This window comes from Gracilinanus agilis, chromosome 2, assembly GCF_016433145.1.
Source record: "Gracilinanus agilis isolate LMUSP501 chromosome 2, AgileGrace, whole genome shotgun sequence".
Classification (NCBI taxonomy): Eukaryota; Metazoa; Chordata; class Mammalia; order Didelphimorphia; family Didelphidae; genus Gracilinanus; species Gracilinanus agilis.
In genome coordinates, this window is record NC_058131.1 from 183,023,681 (window position 1) to 183,037,780 (window position 14,100).

A 14,100-nucleotide genomic window follows, 5' to 3' on the forward strand; every position below is an offset into this window, starting at 1 on the left:
GGGGGGGGGTTGAAGGGGAAAGGGGAGCATGAATCATGTAACCACATTAAAAATGAATATTAATAAATGTTAAAAAAAAAAAAAATGGAACATAGAGGGAGGAAGGGAAAAAGGAAGGAAAGGAAAGGAAAAGAAAGGAGAGGAGAGGGGAGGGGAGGGGAGGAGATGGAGCATGAATATCTATTGGGAAATAAAGTCCTCTGGAGATTATAATGGGCTACAAATTAACAAGCACCATATTTCCGAAAATCGGAGTAATGTTGAGAGTTAAAAGAATCATAGCTAAAGATGGATTCTACAGCTTCTCATTTCCTTCTTTTAGGACTTGTTGGTCACTCTAATGGCATACTTGTTCAAGGAAGAGAAGAATATTTCTTCATAGGAAATTAAGAATCTCTTTTGAAATTTATAGTTGTTCATTGGATCTAATTGTTTCAGATATCTATGAGCTTGGTATCCCATTTATGGATTATCCAAAATGTCTGGGCTCCTCTCTCTTCCTGTTTCCTCTCTTTGACCAATCATAGTTCTAGAAAAGGAAAGTTGTTGGCTGAAAAGTGGTTTTAAGAGATTTTTGCATGTATATTTGGGTTGAAGGGGGAGAGGAAAGAAATGTCAAAATTATGGAATAAAATATGAGGTGGGGATTAATGGACTGTGTATTTCAGTCACCTTGGCCCACCCAAGCACCCATAGCCACAGACAACTAAGAGTTAACCATTCTTGACATCCTTCTAGTCCCTTTCACTGGGCCATGGGGAGGGTCTGAAAAGGAAATGTTTGTAAAGCTTATGAAGAAGACCAGACCAGTTGTCCAAAGCCCAGGGCAGCCCAGCGGTTTCCTGGAGTAGGAAGGGGGGCACTTGGGGAGCAGAGACAGGGATAGGACAGAACCTCCTGCCCCCTGCAGCTCCAATCTTTTGCTTGGCTCCTTGGGTGATTTGGCCTGTTTAGGAAGCAGAGAGTGACAGGGAGCTGATGGGAGCCAGCCCCCAATGAAGACTGAAAGCAGATTACTGAAAACAAATGAGGTGGAAAAGGGTTTCTTTACTATGAGCTGACAGAAAGTCTATGAGGAGAATAGGATTGCTTAACTGAAGTGTCTGTCTGTCTGGGCTGTATCTCTTGGGCTTGCCATATAGTTTAACCAAAGGTTGCAATGATTGGATGCCTTGAACTGGACCCAGGGAGACCTGTAGGTCAATTCAAAAGCTTCCTGCCTAAGCAGTACCAGGAATCCAAATGAGCCTGGCACCACATGGGGACAGTGTAGCTCTGTGAATTCTGCTGGCAGGCTCATCGGGCATAACAGGGCTCTCAGTCCCCCAGCCCTGGCCTCTGCTTCTTCCCTCCCAGCTCCAAGGTCATTCTTCTCCCAGTTAAAATTAGTATCTTGCTCATTGCTCTGGACTGTGGACTGCTGATTTCTCATAATCCTCTTAGCTCCTGGCCTTGCACAGGGAGACGTGGGCTTGAGACTGTGCACTGTGATCCCTGGAGAGGACAAGGAATGAACTATATTCTGTCAGCTGGAGGTGGTGTATGTGTATATGTGGTGTATGTGTGTATATGTGTTGACACCATCAAGTCATGGGATCTGGGGAAGATAAAATCAATATGTTACAGCTATGAGTGACTATCGCTGCTATTATTCCTTTATTTAATTCAGTCATTTCGGAAGCATTCATATAATTCCAGAGAAAAGTCTTTTTGTTGTTGTTGTTCAGTCATGTCCAACTCTTCATGGTCCCATTAGTTGTTTTCTTGGCAAAGATGCTGGAGTGGTTTGCCGTTCCCTCTTCCTGCTCATTTGATAAATGAGGAAATCAAGGCAATCAAGGAAAAGTGATTTGCCCAGAATCGCACCGTTTGTAGATGTCTGAGGCCAGATTTGAACTCTGGAAGATGTTTTCCTGACTCCAGGCCCCACACTCTGTCCCCACCATGCCACCTAGCTATCCAAATTACACCTTCTTCTCTTCTAACCTTACCCACAGCATTCCTATGGAGAGGGACATATCTGATATTTTCCCATTTTACTAAAGGGACAATTGAGCATCTAGCATCACTTGAATGTGTTTGATTTGGAATGAGAAGACCTGAGTTCAAATCCAGCCTCTGTCACCTACTACATTTGTGCCCTTGGGCAAGTCTGGGTCCCAGTTTCCTCCTCCTTAAAATGAATGGTTTCAAGCAGGTGATATGCATATATATGGGGGGGGGGGGTAGGGGAGTTGCTCTAAGGCCCAGGCCTCTAAATTCCCTTCTACCAGGGCAATTTGGAATTATGCCCAAAGGGCTATAAAACTGCCTACTCTTTGATCCTGTAATACCACTACTGAGTCGATATACCAAAGAGATCATAAAAAAGGGAAAGGACCTGCTTGTACAAAAATATTTATAGTAACTCTTTTTGTGGTGGAAAAGAACTGCAAACTGAGGGGATGCCCATCAGTTGGGGAATGGCTGAACAAATTGTGGTATATGTTGCTGATGGAATGCTATTGTGCTACAAGAAATGAGAAACAGGATGATTTCAGAAAAAGCTAGAAAGATCTCCATGAACTGATGCAGAGTGAAATAAGCAGAACCAAGAGAACATTGTACACAGTAACAGCAATTTTGTATGATAATTGATTGAAAGACTTAACTACTCTCAGCAATTCAATGATCCAAGACAATTCTGAAGGACTTAATGACAAAGAAAGCTATCCACCTCCAGCGAAAGAACTGTTGGAATCAGATGCAGATCAAAGCATATGATCCTTCACATTAGTTTATTTACAGTTTTATTTGGGGGTTTTGGTTTCATATGAGTATTTTCTTAGAACAATGATCAATATATGAAAGTATGTTTAGCATGATAATACATGTATAACCCAAATCAAATTGCTTACCATCTCTGAATTGGGAGAGGAAAGGGAGGGAGGGAGCCAATTTGGATCTTATAATTTTGGAAATCAGATGTTGAAAATTATTATTACATGTAATTGGGAAAATAAAATATATTTGAATAATAAATAAATAAGTTCCCTTCCGCCCTTAAATCTATAATATGATACTATTACTGAAATGAAAGGTCTCCGAAAGGGGAAGTGATTTGCCTATGGAAGTCATCATCCAGAAACTTTTACTCTGTGTCACAAGATCCAGTTAAGACTATGCATCTTTCAATGTTTGGTTTAACATGTTTTGACCTCCTACAATTAGGACAGAATGAAAGAAAATGGGTTTCAATTGCAATAGGAGGAAATTGGATGATGCTTCAAGAAGTATGACATTATCCTGAGGATGTTCAAATCTTCTGAGGAAGGAGATTCTAGACTGTGCTTCTTCCCATTGTTTAAGAGTTTAGGTACAATCCTTTCAAAGTCCAGAGAATGAATGAGATGACCTCTGGGTATTTTACTTAGCTTTGGGAATCTATGAGGCTATTGATATTTGGTCTATGTTTCCCCTCTCTTAATTCCATCCCATTTCCTCTACTGATAGCTTCTTTTTCTAGGTAACCTCATCCTTCTCCTTCTGTGGGCTCTTGCCATGGAGATATATGTAGGCGGTTATCAGTTAACTCCTTTAGTGGAATTGCGCTGCCTGAACGCCTTTAATCTTTCCTCTTCCCATGCTGCTCTCCAGACCGTCCATCACCCTGCTTATCAACACTGTATACAAGTGTTTGTGGGGCGTAAACACCAGGGAGGGAAGAGAGAGGTGTGGGAGGTCAGCAACACATCACGGAGGGAGAGAAGGATAACGTGAAGACCCTCATGCACTGCACCCCTAGTGAACTAGCTCCCAAACACAACGCTGAATGCAGGATGGGGGGAAAGGACCTTGAATCTCTATCCAGCCAGGGACTCCTCAGATATCTCTAGGATAAACTTCCTTCAAGGTCTTCCTCCCTCCTAGTGGAAAGCAGAGATCCTGGTGAGCCTACTGGTTAGTTCCAGCATGAAAGGTCTAAGTTCACTCGTTTCAGAACCTCTCCAGGATTTGGAGAAGAGGGATCTCTACTTCAGGGGTACAGTTTGGGCTCCTTTTGGCCTTTCACCTGCATCAATTGTGCTCCACACATAGTTTTCTTATTTTTCTTGAGTGGTTCAAAGGATTATCTCAATATATTTGGGGAACATATAAGAGAATTGTTGTAAATTCTTCATTAAAAGTTCCTAAGGGGGCTGTCAGATGGCTCAGTGTATAGAGGGCCAGACCTGAAAGTAGAAAGACCTCAGTTCAAATCTGGTTTCAGACACTTCCTAGCTGTGTCCCATTGGGCAAGTCAGTCTAATGTCCATTGCCTAGTCCTCACGGCTCTTTTATCTTGAAACCAATACTTAGTATTGATTCTAAGACGGAAGATAAGGGTTAAAAAAATTCCTGAAGTTTTCTTTGGCAATGCCACTTTTTAAAAAGGATTTTCTAAACAAGTTAATGGTGTAAACAAGATTTCAAGGGACATGTTTAAACTACTCAAAGGAACACACTGTTACCAAAGATTTCCAAAGCATTCATTGCATATAATTCATCTATTCATTAAAAACAAGAGTTTTTTACCTATTCAGTATGGTTTCCAAGAAACGTTTTATTAGCCCAGCTTGCCAAACTTTTTGTAATTTAAAGTAATAAAACTCTATTTCTTTAAAAATACTTTACTTTTTGCTCTAAATATGTAATTGCTAATACAGAATGACCTCTCCTCTAAACACAGTCTGAATTAGCAAGATGTTCAAATCAATGAACATCTATTAAGTGCTTATTTGCTTCCTGTGGTTCAAAGGCCTTTGGAAGGGCACATGATGTTTGTCACCAGGCTCTAGCACCATCCTGGTCAAGGAAAAGATATATAAAAGACATCAAGGTCATAAGGCAGTAAGAGCACTGGAAAGAATGCTGGCTTTATACAGAGGATCAAAAAACTAGATGACTTTTCAGAAGCATTCTAGTCAACCTTTTTTTAATTTTACAGATGAAGAAACTGAGTTCCCCAAAGGTTAAGTAATTTGTCCAAAGTTATTTCTTGTTGTTGGTTAGTTCTTTTTAGTAATGTCCACTTTTCAGACCATAATGCAATAAAAATCACATTCAACAAAGGGCAGAAGAAAAAAAGACTAAAAACGAATCGGACACTAAATAATCTTATCCTAAAGAACAAATGGGTCAAAGTCATGTTCAAATCTGTGATCCCATTTGAGGTTTTTCTTGGCAAAGATACTGGAGTGGTTTGTCATTTCCTTTTCCAGCTCTTTTTACATATGAGGAAACTGAGACAAATAGGGTTAAGAGACTTGTCCATGGTTCCACAGCTAAGGGTCTGAGACCAGATTTGAACTCTGGTCTTATTTACTCCAGAAACATGGCTCTGTCCACTGTGCCACCCAGCTGCCCTTGAAAGTCATATATAAGATAGAGATGTGTATAAAATACATTATGAAATAATACATGTAATATAGTATTATATTATATAACATAAACTAAGTATAAGAGATGGGATTTGAACTCAGATCCTCTGATTTCAGAGCCAGGGCTTTTTTCCTTCATGTCTCACTAGCTCAGCCAACCTGCAATGAAATATTGATTTTACAATTCACTCCTATGTAATCGTGGATAACTCACTTAACTCTAGTGCTCAGTGTTCTTGTGCATCTGGACTGGATGGCCTTCAAGCTGCCATCCAGCTCTGAGTCTATGACTCTATCTATGTGACTAGAAAAGGAGGTGAGAGGATTAGATGGGGAGAAGGAAAAAGGCCCAAGAGATGGAGAGCCTGGGTATTGCATTGAGAGTCACAAAATATTAGCAACCACAAAGGGAGGCTTCCCACGCAGCAGGTGGATCCTCTGCAAAGAATTTCTTATAAATGTGGATGAGAATCACAGATCCGGATGGTTTTCTTTGTATCGGTGAACAGTGGACCTAAATCCATGAGATCCATTGACAAACTGAAGTAGGCATCCTAGGCGCTGTACTCTCTACTGGGGATGTGGAGATGACAGAGGAGCATCTTGGAGCTCATGATGCAACAATGAGGATTCAAAAGTATGAGGCATCCAAGGCCGTGTGCTGCAGCAGATGCAATACTAGACTTGGATCCAGGAAGACCTGTGTTCAAACCTCACCTCTAAAACCATATGAGTGACTCTAGGCAAATCACTTAACCTCTCTGGGCCTCAGTCCCATCATCTGTAAAATGAGGGGTCTCAACTTGGTGGCCTCTAAGATCCCTTCCAGATCTGAATCTCTGGTTCTATGGTCCTAAGGCAGAGCATGAAAGGGTCAAAGGAGAGTTCCAAAGAAAGGTTCTTAGAGATATGAAGAAGGAAAGATCTTCTCTACCTACAGGTAGTTAGTTAGGTAGCTCAGTGGACATGGAGTCCGAGTGTGGAGTTAGGAAGACACAAGTTCAAATTCAGCCTCAAATATATTCTAACTGTGCAATCCCTGAGCCAGTCACTTAAACTCAGTTTCCTCCTCTGTAAAATGAGGATAAAAGCACCTCTCTCCCATGGATGTTATGAAGATAAAGTGAGAAAATTGAAAAGCACTAAGCAAATCTTAAAGCAGTATATATGAATGCTAGCTCTTATTATTATTATAGCCCATAAGGATCAGGAAAGGCTTCCCTAAAGAAATGACTTAACCTAGGCTACTGTTGTTGTTGTTCAGTTGTTTCAGTCTTGACCAGCTCTTCATGACCCCATTTGAGGTTTTCTTCACAAAGATACTGGTGTAGTTTGACATTTCCTTCTCTACCTCATTTTCCAGATGAGGCAAAGAGGGTTAAGTGACTTGCCCAGGGTCACACAAGTCACAGCAAGTGTCGTGGCCAAAATTTAACTTGGGGAGAATAGTTTTCCTGACTCCAGATCCAGCACTCTATCTATTGCACCATCTAGTTGCTTATAGACCTACACTATAAAGAAAGAGAAAGGTTACTACAGGCAGAGAAGTAGAGGGAAAGCGCCTCCAGGCATGAATACATGGAAGAAAGAAAGGACAGAACAGGTTTGGTTGGACTCTATTCTGGGCTTGGAATCAGGAAACTCAAAAATCACATCCTTCCTTGTATTACTAGTTGGGTGATGCAATGCAAGTCACTGAACTACTTTGGGCCTCAGTTTCCTCATCTACAGAATTAACGAATTAAAATCAGTGCTCTTTAAGGTTCTTTCCATATCAGTAAGACCAAAAGAAGTTTGGTGTTTCAGAAACAAAAATATTCTCTGGAAAAAATAGTTCTTGGGTAGTTGAATGGCTATCAGAAGCATGAAACCATTAGGTCTAAAGGAAGATAGAAGAGAATTCGATGAACCAAATCTTATTTCTGGTTCTGGTTCTGCTTTTGATTTTAGTTGCCTAAGAAACCATTTTTTGGTGCTTTTGGTGCTTAGCTATAATATGAGGCAGAATAAAAATGAAACCATTGTTGAAAAATAGAATCAGGGCAGTTAGGTGGCACAGTAGATAGAGAGCTAGATCTGGAGCCAGAAGGTTCAAATCTGGCCTCAAACACTTCTTACCTGTGTGAACCTGAGTAAGTCACTTAACCCCACTTGCCTAGCCCTTGCCCTTCTTTCTTAAAGAAGAAATAAAAGAAAGAAAGAAAGAAAGAAAGAATCTATAGCAAATTGCTTTATTGCAATCTTCTGATAGGCCCATTTTATCGATGGAACACAGAGAGATCATAGAATGGAAAGTTAACTCTTGTGATATAATGACCTGAGATTCAAATTCAGATGCTCAGATTTTTTACGTATGTTCAAAAAGTCATGTTTCTCTATGCTAAATTTAAGGCAGAAATCCTTTCTTCCCAAACGGACTTCTACATTTCCAGTGACTTTGAAGATTATTGTCAGGATCTGGAAGAACCTGACTCCCAAAAAGTTTCAGACTTCCTTGTTCTCCCAGTGATCATGGAGCGACTTTGGTACTTTTTGCCTACAGAATTTTCCAATGTTTGTTTTGTTTTGTGAAGGGATTAGAGAAAAATAGATAGAAAAATATCTTATAGATAAGAGCAAGGATCTACAGCCTTTATAACCATAAGTACTACCAGCAGGACCTGAGGATTCTTATTAAGTGCAAGTCATGGGCAAGAAAAAAGAAAGTGGCGCTGTCCTTCTTGCTGTTCCTCCCACAATACACTCTATGGCCACTGACCGACTCCCCCTTGCCCAGACTATTCTTCCTCCTCATTCCTATCTCTTGCCTTCCCTGCCTTCCTTCAGATCACAGTTAAAATCCCATCTTTTGCAAGAATTCTGTCTCAGGCCCTCTTAATGTTAGTCCCTTCTCTCTGCTGACTATCTCCAGTTTATCCTGTCTATTTCTTGTTTGTATGTATTTGTTTACGTGTTGTCTCCTTCATTAGACTGTGAGTTCTGTGAAAACGAGGATTATTTTTTGCCATTTTTTTTTATTCCTAGCAGTTAGCACAGTGCCTGGCACATAGTCGGTACTTAATAAATAAATAAATACTTATTGGCTGACTGATGGGAAATGAGAGGAGGACAAGAGAGGAAGATGAAAGATAAAATTGTACACAGGAGAACTGCCACCAGTGATACACATACACACGAAGGAGTCTGGTGCCATGAGCATGCACTGGAGGAGATGGGGCAAAAGTACAAGGAACTAAGTGCACTTAGGAGCAATTAAAGGAACAGTCCTTCGGCTGAAGATTGCTTTGGTAACATCTATAAATAAAAAAAAAAGTAGAGACCCATGAAATAGAGAAGTAAATCCAGGGGTACTCTGAGTAATGAGAACTATATGAGCCCTTAAAAAGGTAGAATGCATTGGAAGAGTAATTGATATCTTCCAGAAAAGCAGAGGATGATTTTCTTAACTGTGATTATCAAATGCCTTTTCCCATTTTTTTTTAGGTTTAATAAAAGCTATTCTATATTTGATGTTCTATGGGTCTGGGTGCTTGCAGGGGATGTGAAGCCCCTTTTGGAGAAAGCAAAATGAGCCAGATACTAACATGCCCCAAATTTCTCTGGTAGATCAAGATCCAGGAATATTTTTTAAGAGGAAACCATGCCCTCCCCTGCCCCCAAATTGTGTTCTTGTCCATATCAGGAGGGGTGCTATGATAGAAGGTTTTCACTACAATTTGGGGCTTGACTAGACCTGAGAGATCTAGTTTAGCGCCCACTTGTTTTACAGATAAGAACATTGAGCTGCAGAGAGAAGAAAGAACTAAACCAAGGTCACAAACCTTGCCAGCCCAAATCAAGTTTTTTGATTCCAAGTTCAGTGCCCTTTCTTTGGCATTTTCCATTGTCTTTGCTCTGGTCAGTAGAGGTGGGTTTTGAAACTGTAACCATTTTTCTAGGTCTTGTGGCTGGGAAGAATCTGGGTTTCTTCTAGCTAATCATTTTTCATGGTGAGTGTCTGATCTAAGAAAACTGTTGTCTTAAAATGAATCTTTCTGAGAAATGAGGGGAAATGGATGGGAGATATAAAGAACCTAGGGGAAATATGGGTGGGAGATAGTCTCTTTTCCCTCCCCTGGGGAAGCAAGTACAATCTAGTCCAGTTTGGAACTCACAAACAGCATCCAGGAAAGGATTCCAGGGGCAACACTGGGAGAATAATTGATGAGGACTGAGGTTCAAACCTCAGCTGGGCTGCTTACTATTCAAATTTAGGCAACCAATTAAATCTTTCCAGGTCTTACTTCCTCATCTATAAAACAGCCAAGTTGACCTCTACAGTTCCTTCCAAATCTAAATCTTATGATCCTACAATTTTGAAAAGACTTCCATAGAAAGAGAAGATGACCTCAAAAGCTCCTGTACAGCCTAGGATTTTCTGGTTCTAATCCGTTGGTTTTTTAAAATTGTTTTCTAATCTCCCTCATACCCCTTATGAAGTAGTGTGTCCCCCAGAAGGTAAGATCATAAGGGTCCTCAGGAAGAATAAAATAATTAGGATCATAGAACAGAAATCACAGTCTTTGACTTTTTACCCTTTGAATAACTCTTTCTTTGCTACAGGGTAACTAAAAGGGGAGAATTTTCTATCTAGAAACCTTCAAGGATGTGATCTCAATGTATATGTTCATTCTTTGATTTGGTCCATAAGCATGAATTAACCACCTACTGTATGCTTAGTATAATACCAGGAATATGTCATTTCAAAGCTATTCCTGGAGTTTCTTCCTTTTCCCCCCTACACCCCCCACCTTTGGCTACGACATTGCAACCTTGGTGGTCTCAGGACCCACCACAGGGCTGTCTTCCCACCTGATAACTCATGGATCACAGGGGTCAGCTTGGGGGCGGCAGCTGGTCATGGATTAGGCAAGCTTGCCAAGCTCCACAAAGGAAAGGAGGGAGGGAATGAGTTTAAAGTTCCCCTTGCTCTGGTCTTAGAGAAGCAGGCAGCCCCTTGTAAACATATGGCTGATCACAACAGCATTTCCATGGGGTTTGTTACAAGCCTGAGAACAGCATCATAAGAGGATGGGGAGAATTAGCCCTTTGCCCCTTTTCATCTCCCCCAAACCAGACAGGAAAACAATAATTTCAGGCTTCCCAGCTTCAGGCTTTAAAAAACAAACCAACTTTTACCTTCTGTCTTAGTATCAATTCTGAGACAGAAGAGCAGCAGGGGCTAGGCAAATCAGAGCAAAGTGACTTGCGCAGGGTCACACATCTAGGAAGCGTCTGAGGCTAGATTTGAACCCAGGATCTCCCATCTGTAGACATGACTCTATCCACTGTGCTACCTGGCTGCCCCTTACTTCAGGCTTTAATGGCATTGACGACTGGGATAGAACACTAACAGTTGCTTTCCAAATGGAGAAACACCCCTGAGTCTGTGTCCTATTACTCCTAAGAGTAATCAGGATGGCGAGGGCACTAGAAACCATGCTCAAAGGTTCAGCTGAAGTAACATGAAAAGAAGACGTGAGAGATACAGTATAGCTATCTTTAGGAAGTAGAACAGCTATTATGTGAACAGGGTATTTGTTTTGCTTGGTCCAGGAGGGCACAACAAGAAGCAATGGTAGAAACCGAAGAGAGGAAGGTTTGGGACCAATGGAAGAGAAAACTTCCCTAACAATTAGAGATAGCCACAGATAGAATGGGCGGCCTCTGGAGGCGATGGGTTCCCCAACACTAGCAGTCTTACAGAGAAGATTCCCAGGTACATGTTGGACTAAATGACCTCCAAGGTCAATTGGCCAAAACAGTAATATTTACTAAGTGCCTACTGTGCCAGGCTAAACAATAAAGATGGGAAGAGAAAAACAATGAGGTTCCTGCTAACAAGGAGTTTACATTCTATTAGGGGAAAGAGTGACTAGAGAGCCACTAGAACTTCTGGAGCAGAAGAATAGTATAACCAAATTTATGATTTAGGGAAATCACTTTGACAACTGTGCTGAGGATGGATTGGGGAGGGGGAGAAACTTAAGGTAAGGAGAGCAAAAGGGAGGTTATTTCATGAGGTCAGATAAGAGGTGATAAAGTCCTGACCTAGGGGGCTGCTGTATGAAGGAGAGAAAGGAATGGATGCTACAGATGTGGAGATAGAATCAACAAGACTTGACAACTGATTAGATATGGGGGGCAGGGGGTGAAGGAAAATAAGGAGTTGAGGATGACTGTTTCCAGGGCTGTTTCCAAAGCTGAGAACCTGTGTGAATAGAAGGATGATGGCTCTCTGGAAAGAAATGGTAAAGACGAGTGGGTTTAGGAAGAGAGTGAGTTTTGTTCTGGATATTTCCCGTTTGAGATGCCTAGTAGATATCCATTAGGAAATATCTAATAGGCAACTGATAGTTCAGAACTCGAGCTCAGGAGAAAGACTAGGAGTCAATAGATATATCTGGAAGTCATCCATATAGAAGACATTTTATATGTGAGAACTGTTAAAATCACTAACAAAGTCTAGAGAGACAAGACAAGGGGAACCAGGATAGCAATTTGAGAGATCCTTCAGTGCTCATTATTGTACCTGGAACATATTAGATGCCTAATAAAAGTTTGTTGATTGATTGACCTACAGTTAGAGGCGAGATGTGGATAATGATCCAGAAAGACAGTAAAAAGGATCAATCAGACAGATACAAAGAGAAACAAGAGAGAATAGTTATAAAGACCCAGACAGGAAGGAATAATCAATAAGAGAAAGTCATCAGTGCTGGCAAATACCTTAGAGATCTAACAAGCTAAGGACAGAGGAAAAGCCATTGGAATCAGCACCTAAGAGATCATCAGTAACTTTGAGGAAAGCAATTTCAGTCAAATAAAGGGTAAGAAATGGGAGGAGGGTCCTTTCAACTCCTAATTTCTGTGATTCCCTAGCAAATGGGTCTCCATTATGCTGTAAGTACTTATAGGCAAAGTGAATTTCTATCTACGCTGTCCCTTTTTCTGTTTTCATTTGCTGTCCCCTTTCCCACTGAAATTCACCTGCCTGGGATCTGGTTCTTTTCAAGATGACACTTCACTAATTTGATAAATTGATCAAAGCAGGTGTATTAATGGGAGAGAATTCCAGTAGATTTCCCTATGGACACATATCTAAGTAGAATGTGCAGTGCAGTTATAGTGGTCTTCCATATATATATATTTTTTCCCTACCTTTGTTTTCTAACCTAGTTATTGAGCCCAGATAGTAGCAGAAGGAGTTGTCATGGCCAAATCAGTAGAACAATATTTTGAGGGGAACACCTAGCCTTTTGTATCCCTTCAGATTACATCTGATTTATGGTAATTATGGTACACTTTTTCACTCTTTAAATTGGATATTTTTCTACATTCCTGAAATAATTTTTAGGATTTTTTTTTGAAACTAGAAAATGTAGGCAGGTGTTTTCACTAAAGTAAATGTACAGCGATTGGAAATATAGTAAACGAAGGCAACGCATGGCCTTCCAATATTTGAAGATTGATTTTGAAATGGAAATTGTTTACTTTACAGTAATTGTTCACTTTTACAGTTGTACAACTCAAGTTAAATGGAAAATGTCAGGAGAGGAATCCCAGGTCTGCAAAAAGATATCAAATGCTAGCAAAAAGCCTAAACTGGAAATATATATACATACATATATGTATATATATATATGCAATTGTAATATAGCCTGTGAGATATCCGTTGATCTAGAAATCTCACTATAAAACATATACTCTGAAGCGGTCAAAGACAAAAAATGGGGGGGGGGCTCTATATACAACAAAATGCTCATAGCAGAATATTTTGCAATAACAAAAAATCAGAGGGGGCAACTGGGTGGCACAATAGATAGATTGCCAGACCTGGAATCAGGAAGACCAAGGTTCAAATCTGGTCTTAGACACTTCCTAGCTATGTGATGATCCTGGGCAAGTCACTTAACCCTGTTTGCCTAGCTCTTGCCTTTCTGTCTTAGAGTTGTTACTAAGATAGAAAGTAAGAGATTAAAAAAAAAAGGAATTGGAAACAAGTTGATGTCCTTTGATTGGGGCTGGTAAATGTTCAAACATATCACAGTATATGTGAGAAATATTACTCTATCATAAAAAAGATGAATATGAAAAATTTGATGAAAACGAGGGAAGAGACATTATGAACTGATGCAGAGTGAGTTAAGAAAATCACGAATCAGGAAAATCATATACTCAATGACTACAACAATATAAGTGGAAACAACAAAATAGGGAATTGAAAGTTATGTAATTATATGAACCAATTCTCATACCACAATAGAAATGAGGAAATATTTTTTTAATATGTCACTTAGCCTCTGTTTGTCTCAATTTCCTCATCTATAAAACAGGGATACTAATAGCACCCAACTGCCAGGGTTGTTATGAGGAAGAGATAATAATTTTAAAGAATTTAGCATAATGCCTGACACATAGTGAACACTATATAAATGTTAGCTATTATTACTGGGAATAGAGTATTGCATATACTTTCAGACCTGGTTGATAGGTTATTTTGTTTTGTGGAACTGATTTTTCCCTCTTTTAATTTTAATTTTAATTCATTTTAAAAAATCCTTACCTTCCATCTTAGAATCAATACTGTGTATTGGTTTCAAGGCAGAAGAGTGGTAAAGGCCAGGCAATGGGGGTTAAGTGACTTGCCCAGGGTCACACA